This window comes from Anarrhichthys ocellatus, unplaced genomic scaffold, assembly GCF_004355925.1.
Source record: "Anarrhichthys ocellatus isolate YVR2014 unplaced genomic scaffold, GSC_Weel_1.0 scaffold34, whole genome shotgun sequence".
In the NCBI taxonomy this organism is placed as follows: domain Eukaryota; kingdom Metazoa; phylum Chordata; class Actinopteri; order Perciformes; family Anarhichadidae; genus Anarrhichthys; species Anarrhichthys ocellatus.
This window is the reverse complement of record NW_022280064.1, coordinates 763,894-773,057: the sequence shown is the minus strand read 5'-3', so window position 1 is coordinate 773,057 and position 9,164 is coordinate 763,894. Positions and strand designations below refer to the sequence as shown.

Below are 9,164 nucleotides of genomic sequence, written 5' to 3'. Positions count from 1 at the left end.
GAGAGAGAGAGACAAAGAGCTAAAGTATGGGTGGGTCACACGAGTGCACATGAGATGAGATACAGTTTGCTGTGTGTGTGTGTGTGTGTGTGTGTGTGTGTGTGTGTGTGTGTGTGTGTGAGAGAGAGAGAGGGAGTGAAATAGACGGGAAAGAAAAGAGGAGGAAAGCAGGCATTAGATGGGAGGAGAGAGAAAGAGAGAGCGAGTTAACTTGTGGTGATAGAGCACTGCCCTACGTTGTGTGTCTCTCGCTCTCTCTCTCTCTCTCGCATTGGGTGTGGTGTTGCTATGGCAACCCACATCCCATAGAGGCTGGCGACAACAGGTGCCTTGGCAAAACAAATGACTTCATGGGGCATTGGAGGCTCATTATCACAGCGGCCTGGTGAGGAGAGTCGAGAGTCGAGGGGAATAACATCTTCCTCCGCTGGCACAGACACACACAGACACACACACAGACACACACACATTTAACTAAACTATTAACCTTAACCCCTGAATCTAAAAGAAGACATTCCCCTTGTGGACGCAGTAAGATGGCCTCATTTTCAGAATATCACCCTGTTTTCTCGATTACGCGTCTGTTCTACAGTCCGGACACGGACGGACACACGCGCACGCGCACGCACACACACACACACACACACACACACACACACACACACACTTATGTGAACTATATTGCAGCGACCCGGCTCTTCTCAATACGTCAACAACATGACCAGACAGATTATTTTAGGCGGCCCTTCGTATCAGCTAATCGCAGACCAGTGACCTCTGACCCCTAACCAGGAAACGGGAAGTGTGGCAAAAAAAAAAAAAAAAAAAAAAGGGGGGGGGGGGGGGGGGGGGAGACGACGACTTCAAACCGGTTTAGCTCCCCCTTTATCGTCAATTCTCATTTTAGCCGCACATAGCATCTGTGTCTCTCTCATTACTGTCAACATAAAAACAGGAAGTGACAAGAGTGCAAAACATCCATAGAATGGTGTTTTTGATTCTCGCCCTCTCTGAACGTTTCAAACAAGACCCCACCCACTCCTCGTTAGTTCAACGATCTCCTCTAACTTAACAGGTACGAGGTTAAGACCTGTGGGAAACACTGACTATTGACACACATTTCACTGGCTTCTTCTTTACACTCTTTCCAAGATGTTTCACAGACTTCAGAGCTTCTCAAAGGCTACTAACGAGGTTCACTTCGCTGGTCCCTCTCAACCCCTCTTGCCTCCTCTCCTCTCCCTTCCTCTTCATCGCTCTGGCCTGCTGTCCCACCTCCTCGCTGCTCCCCACGTTGCTGACTTTCACTGCGACCCGAAACAAAGGAATGAATAGCCAACACACAAAGCAGCTGAATGAATCCTTCAGTCACGGTAGGTTTTGATGAAAAACTGACCATCTCATCTCGGTATTTACCAACCTTTATCGCCAAACACCGAGATCAGATATGAGTATTTATAGGACAATATTATCCTTTATTCTGCTGATGTGAACCTCTGTTGCTCCCTAAGATGTGGCTTTTTTAAAAGATGAAGGCTGCGCCCCGTCCTGCCATGCTCAGCCTCTCTCTGGGAGAATGTGACCCTCCGATGCTGATTAATCTGTTTTTAACTACGCTTGGCCCCCTGCCAAATCCACGGGCCCACGCTGTCTCTCTCTCTCTTTTTTTATTCTATCGCCTCTTTCAGAGCTGGACACTTGCAGTCTGCCCTCTCTTTATCCCCCGCTGATGTCAAATGTTGCCTTTCAACACAAGTGTTTTTCTAAATCTGCTCTAAAAGCCTCTTGTTGAACAAAAAAAATATCTGACTATGCTAATCTCCACAAACAGGCTTTTTTTTGTTCAGTGCAATTAAGTTAACGCTGATGCACAAGTTAAAGTCAACAGTACTTGACATTTACATTTTGGGGCATTTAGCTGACCCCTCTTACCCAGAGGAACCTCCCACTCCCTTTCTGTCCCCTCCATCACACACGTCCTCTACATCTTTATTCCCTCCCCCCTTCACTCTCCCGACCTCACCCTCTCCCTCCTTCCCTCACTGTCTCCGTGGCTGTAATAAGCTGAACATTGCATTACAGTTTCCATTCATCCGTGCCCCTCTGATCTTCTCTGCGTGAATGCGAGTCCTGTGGCGCCCGCTGGCCGAGCAGCTCTTGAGAGCTGGAGGCTAATAGCCGCCGGTCACGGCCGACTGCTGCACTGTACAATATGTACACCTTTAGCAATGGTCGGGACTGACCCGATGCTATCGTGGGGGAGATGAAGGCTTTGATTTGGTATAAAAACACTTTGATATACTAGAAGGCAAAAAAAGACAGGATGAACAGTGTAACCAACTGGACATATTCAGGAAGAAACAAGCGGGACAGTTTACGGGACAATTAAGTTTTCTAAAATATCGGCTTTTCTAAAAAACACACACAGTTAGGCGATCTGTGTGTGCCTGACGTGATGCGACGTGTTGTGCTCCTGTTGAACCGACAGGGTCAGCATGGAAACACACACACACACACACACACACGGATGTTCCCATAGCCTTTCCGAATGGTTAAGCAATATCTCTCTCTCTCTCTCTGTCGCCCTCACTCAGTCTCTCTTTCTCCTCTCGTGTCCGACTCTTACAAATGCAGTACTGCACACAAGCATTCGTTGTGTTTTCCTTTAACTAACGCATCAGTGAAAATACATTAAAAAAAACTGCTGAGAAGTTATAGAATATGAAAATAACAGAAGCCTGAGTCAGTTTTACTATCTCCTAAAGACAGTGACAAACTAGTCTTTTAGTGTAGACACCTACAGGAGATCATTCTTGATTATCAATACACCTGTCTTCAGCTGTAAAGTATCACTACTGCTACATGGACTTCTTTGTTGTTCAAGATTTTATCAATCTCTAGCGCTCGGGAATTGGGAAGAAACACAAAAAACACATCCAAAAAACATAATTTTATAAAAACACACAGATCCTCAAATGGCTGGGAACGTATGGGTTGGCATGATACGACGACGGCAATATTGAGAGGAGGAAATCGTGCACTCATTCTGGCGAACAGGGAGTCAGTTCCAGCTACATTTAATGAGCAGATTCTCCCACCAGAACAACCAATTAAGGCCTCTCATTAGTGGGTTCCACAGAGCCGCCACTGTTCTGCGCATCCTGAGAGTCTGAGAATGAACATGGCACTGATGATTACAGATAAACTGTACGTACACACACACACAGGGGGGGGGGGGGGGCCTGACGGACGACTTGTGGATTTCCCTTGTGGCTCACCAAACCAACGCTTCTTCCCGCTCACACTATATGGAGCAGACAATGTTCCAACGCAAATTCTGTATTCCATGCGTCTTTCTATCATGAAAGCTTTAACCTTTACTGAGGCGAGTTTTTCACCCACATGTTGTGCTCTGCTAAATAACCTGTAACACAATACAAAAATCACACACACACACACACACACACACACACACAATAGCGCTGCTGAAAGTGATACCGTTGTGAAGCATGTGACGTTCAACTGCTGTTAAGAGACAGAGAGGTGTGTTAAATCAACACTATGGGCAGTTTTGGGTCCTTAGTTTCTGCTGTTGTTGGACTGCATATGATTATTTGTCTCCACTCTCAAATCGGTGGGAACATATTTGTAACGACAAAGGAATACATGGATAAAAATCCTAGGAAGTCTGTTTAAAAGTAATTTCAATGATGTGAGAGGAGACCCGTTCTCTCATGAACGTACTGGAGCTGGCTGGCCGTGTGGCGTGATGGATGATGATGATGATGATGATGATGACTGTTACGTAACTTGCTCAGTTCCACGGGGTTTCCACTCTGCTCTCAGAGAGCTTTAGGTGGCATCGAGCAGAAAGATTACAGTCTTGTCATCGTATTTTAAACTAACATAGAGATGGGTTCACGTGGAAAACAAAGGTCATGTGTATGGACCATCCCCTGCTGTCCAGTTTACATCCATCGCTTTAGAATGAAGAGTTATGCAAAGTCAAACAGGGTGTAGGGTTCTCAGCATACTTGTGTGTTTTCTAGGAAACATGTGACTTGGTGATCGCGTTGTGCTCATTATTCATGGATACATACAATAAAAGCATGAAAAGATGTATTTCCTATCTCTGGAGTCCCACATACACCAATAAAGTCCATGACATTGCGCCTACCCGGACGTCCTCCATTTCTCTCTAACCTACCTTCCTTTCCCTCAGAGGACAAGAGACAAGAAGGCCGCAGGCACCGGAGCCGAGTTGTGCTGATTAAAGTGATGAGTGGCACACACACACACACACACACACACGTATATGAAGACACGTGGAGACGGATTAAAGGGTGATTGTTAGCAGCATTGCGCTAATATCAGTGTGCCTGTGCTGCAGCACACATCCACCATCGAACTGCACAAGGCTCCTATCAGATAGTTATTGATAGAGTTGCGTATGTTTGTTCAAAAGGAGAGAAATATATAACAGGAGTAGCTTGAGGAGTAGCAAACGGCCTTGAGTCCGACTGTGGCACCATGCGGACATCGATTTAATTCATCAAAATTGAATTAGGTTGATGTGACAGATACGTTTGCCAAGTGACACTGACTTTTTTTTTTTTTTACATGTCAGCACAATCTCAGCTCAGTCCAGTGTGTCTGTCAGTCAGTTGGACTGTCTGTCTGCCTGGGAACTAGTTGAACCTTTGCCATCTGTTAAACAAAGTGTGACTCTGCCTGGGAAATACACACACATGTTGTCGGTGGACAAATAGTAGTGAGAAAGTAAGACACGTTTAAACAGAAACGGTGGTGCAGTCAAAGGCAGGCCCACCAAAACTGAAACAAAGTCTACATTTTAGAGCCATTTAAATCAATCATTGACAGCAGAAATATGCCATGCATGGTATGGTTAACGTAATCTGCTAGTTACATGGTCAAAACAGGTCAAATATTGGCTAACTGCAACTTAAAAAAGCTATTTTAACCATTATCATCTTTGACTCTTGGTATTGTGTCCTCAAGCTTTCAATTATCAGTAAGATACATTTCAGACTAATTGCTATTTGATAATGCTATTCCACAAATACGGTTAACCCTTCATGCTCTGAATATCTCGGTTGCCAGTCACAACTGGGACCAACCCCAATGCAGTAACCACACGTCTCAGAATGAACACTGTGCATGAAACCAAAACCCTTTGATATCAGTGAAAAAACGAGCGTGTTCCAGTGTTGCTGCATGGGGACGGGACACACACACACACACACACATCAACAACGATCCAAAAAACTGCTTAAAATGAAAATGACGGACGTTTGAAGAAGTCTTTAAACGCAACGATTACGTTTGCGTGATTAGAATTTACACCAGGAAATGCAACCACCACCAGCAACTCGAACAAACCGACCTTTTAAAAACATGTTCACGCTGGTTTAACTTGAGCTAAGCGTCTCCATTGAAGCTGTGATGCAAACCACATGAACCACAGACGTGAGAGTAGTTTAGGTGATGATAACCGCCATGAAGAGCGGTAACGCTACAATAACGCTGCATTCAAGGTATGACTGCGAGTCCAGATAACGGATTTCATTGGCAAACGTGACCATTTCCGAAAAAAAATCACCGTGGTTGTTCGTGCAGGTTGAGCACCGACATATTTAACGTTACTGCAACAAAATAGACATTAGAAAACGCTAAATATCCCGAAAAGCATTGAAGCAGTCGCTAATATATAAACCACGTGATTTAAAACGTGGTAAAAAACATCAAACGTTACCTGTTTGTGATTTTCAACGATGCGTGTTGGGGGAACTTTTCCAAACGTGGCCTCTCACTCCGTTCTCCTCCAAAAAATAACGTACGTCCCACTATCTCAACCTCCAAAAAAATCTCCCACTACAGTCCACACACGGGAAATCTGGCCAGGGCTCAAAAGCAGACGTGTCCATCATCCGTAAGACCCGCCCCCCATACAGTTAAAAACATCCTTTAGCGCTCGCTCATTGGCTCAGAGGGGACACTGTATTATATCCTGAGATGTGATTGGTCGCCCGCGCTGTCCATACACGTCGGAGGGACGTTGGAGGCAGATGTGGCAGTGCTATGTTGGCGAGGTAGCTCCCCCTAGAGGACGTATGGCATCACTGCAATGTGGTGAGGCTGTAGTTTACTGTTTTATTTAGTTTACTCACGTTTAGTCTGGAATTTTAACAGCAAATTGGTGATCTGAAGAGCAGGTTACATTTTTTTATTATCATTTAGTTTTTTAAATCAGTGTCCTTTAATTGATTTCTTGCCAGAATAAATCCAAAATGATGTTTTAACAGAATTCCCAGGTGTCTTTGGTCTCCTGTTTGCAGGCTACTTTTTAAATATATATTTATTTTTTTCATTCATATTTTACTTGCATTTAGTATTAATAGAGGTTGATTAAGCTCATCTGTTTTTTTTTTCTTTGTTTGTTCGTTTTTGTCTGCTTTGACTTTGCTAACGATATTTTCTCAGCCAGTTCAGAACTTACAATTCCTCTCACACCGTTCACGTGAGACACATTGCCGATTAATATACAACACAAACAGTTTAATTCCAACGTGGTGCCAAGCCAGCATTTGAGAAACACTGCAGTGCAGTGACATGAATATTTATGGTCGGTTTGTCAGCCGTGACCCCTTGATGTAGCTACCTTTGGAAATCGGTGTTCTGTAAGTCACACAGTGCGGAGACATTTTAAGTTTGGAGCACTGATCTCTTTAAATGCACACTTGACGATGGGCACATTACCTGACTATGTTAATTACCTGCTCCACACTTATTCTTTCTCTTCTGAACTCATTCTTACTCACACGCAAAGGACACACTTGTCATTGCATAACATACGGCATGGCTTCTGCCACTGCGCACACACACACACACACACACACACACACGCCTCTTACATACTGTATACCAACACCCCCACCCAGATTAGCTCAAGTAATTGGCTTATAGTGTAAAGCAGCGTGGAGATTTGACATCTATAAAAGCGGTGGAGTAAACAACCGCATAGGAACATCATCTATAGACTAATATATATAACTATAGGAGAGAGTGAGTGAAATACTAATAATACTTACTCATTAAAATCTTTTGAGACAAAAACTGGCAACAGAAAATTTGATTGTAAGCTGAAAGAATCACATTGTGCAGCAGGTAGCGTATGTTTCAGTGGACTCACCATTAGTAGAGCAGCATGGATCCAGCAGAGAAGCACAGCCGGCCAATGGAGCGAGCGCACACACACAAACACACAGAGGAAAACAGAATATCAGACGTTTATTTGAACCCTGAACACATTTAAATGTTTATTTTATGAGCGGCATCCGCTACAGTTGCAAACCGAATGACGGGTTTTGATATAATTTCCCCCAATTACATTACAGAGATCAAACCGTTTGGCTGCAGTTACATGATCCCTACATTCTTAAGAGAATGAGGCATGAAGTGACGCATCTGACTCCCGTCTACCTGTGAGTCTGAGCATCCATACCAGCCATGAGAAGAAAAGAAAGAAAAGAAACACGCAGCACATCTCCTCTGTGGCGTGACAACAAACAGCCAGGTATCAGTCTAACGTTATTGACGCAAGATCCACATGTTAGGAGGGTGAAAGGAAACACACCCACACTGGTGGATTTAATCACACAAATAACACAGGGCTGATTGAATTAAGGTCTCCTCCATCTGTCCCTGAAGCCATCGACCCTTTCGGCCTCACAAGTCCTTAAATTGAATTGCAACCTTCTGAGGAGGAAGCACAACAGAACAGCTTGACCTTCATCAGTCAGTTTCATGATAAAACCAACACCGGCTGCCTGGAGGCTTGCATCACTTCATCAACAGTGAAACACGTGAGGGCAGTTTCTAAAGAGAACCAAGAAGACTCAAATTAAAATGTAAAATCTGCTACATAAGTGATAACGGACCGATTATATCAGTGTGACTTCACACAACCACGTAGATTTAATTGTAGAGCACTGACTTCATCATCTTGGTCGTCTTGCACTTTATTTTACCGCAGTCACAAGCTGTAACATTTAAAACACCAATAAGGTCACAATGAAGACACAAAAGCCAGAAATATAAGGCCACCACAGAGCTACTGCATGCTGTTCCAGATGTCTACGTTGTACGAAAAATAAGTAAAGAAAGTCAGAAAGGTGTACCTGATCAAAAGTCCCATATTGCAGAAATAGTTCCCACACTGAGATTAAGTCTTGACCTAATCAGACTTATCTAAGATCTCTGCTACTCTCTCTCTCTCTCTCTCTCTCTCTTTCTTCTCAGCTATGTCTCTCCACCTCCTGTGTCGCCCCAACAGAAACCCTTCAGCACACACAACAGTTGCCTCTTTGCCTCACGCTGAACACCTGGTCTCTCAGAGTGGAGCTGATTTAAAACCCTCGCCGTCAACCAAACAGATTGACCAACAGTGTCGATAGGCGTAACAGGCTTGGCTGTCAGATAGGCAGCGTCCTACAGCCAGGGAGCTATACAGCAGGGCCGGCTGTGCGGTTTTCTCGTGCAGGCATGAGATCAAGCCAGTGCAGATTCTCCAGAGGATTAGTGGCGAGCCCTTCTGAGGGGGAATTACCGCGACATAGCCATCTGGACAGCAAAACATTGCCCACTGCACCAACTATCGAGCCAAGTCTGTGCACAGATGGAACGGGCAGATATTGCGCGGTCATTCTTCTACCTTGATTTGGCTGTTTCTACCTGAGAACAGCCAAATCCTTCAAACCTGTACTCTGGTTTTTAGAAACGTGGGAGCTGAATCATTCACAAAGGGAATATAAATAGTAATTCATAATCAGTCTGAGCTTTGTGACACGAGATCAAAGAGACTTTGGTTGAATAATTGAAGATTATAAAGTTACGTTTCTCTAGTTTGGATACCAAACTTGAGAATGTCCTTTGCATGGCATGTATTTTCATGAAAAACTCAATTTTATAGCGCTCGTGTGCAGGAATTTTTCAGGAGGAGGCTCTTAAAGAGACAGACGCTAAAACGGAGCGTTTCAGACAGAGGGTAAAAACAGGTATATTCAGACAGACGGTATAAGAATAAATATGTTTTTTTTAAACATTAAAGTATGCAAACATGATCTAGTAGAAACCCAAAATACAAG

At 44.0% G+C, this 9,164-nt stretch overlaps 1 protein-coding gene across 13 annotated transcripts in view; it reads right to left on the bottom strand.

The window, feature by feature from the left end:
• epb41l2 (erythrocyte membrane protein band 4.1 like 2) overlaps positions 1 to 8,371 on the bottom strand; it is a 45,781-nt gene extending 37,410 nt beyond the window's left edge. For 5 of the 13 annotated variants that reach the window (XM_031866081.1, XM_031866088.1, XM_031866083.1 and 2 more), the window contains exon 1: positions 5,774 to 5,926. The gene's annotated coding sequence lies outside the window, so the exon portion shown is untranslated. Of the gene's footprint in view, positions 1 to 5,773; positions 5,927 to 7,210 lie in introns of those variants that run through there. The other 8 variants (XM_031866089.1, XM_031866091.1, XM_031866090.1 and 5 more) reach the window with 4 other exon arrangements.
• Between the last annotated feature and the right edge of the window lie 793 nt (positions 8,372 to 9,164).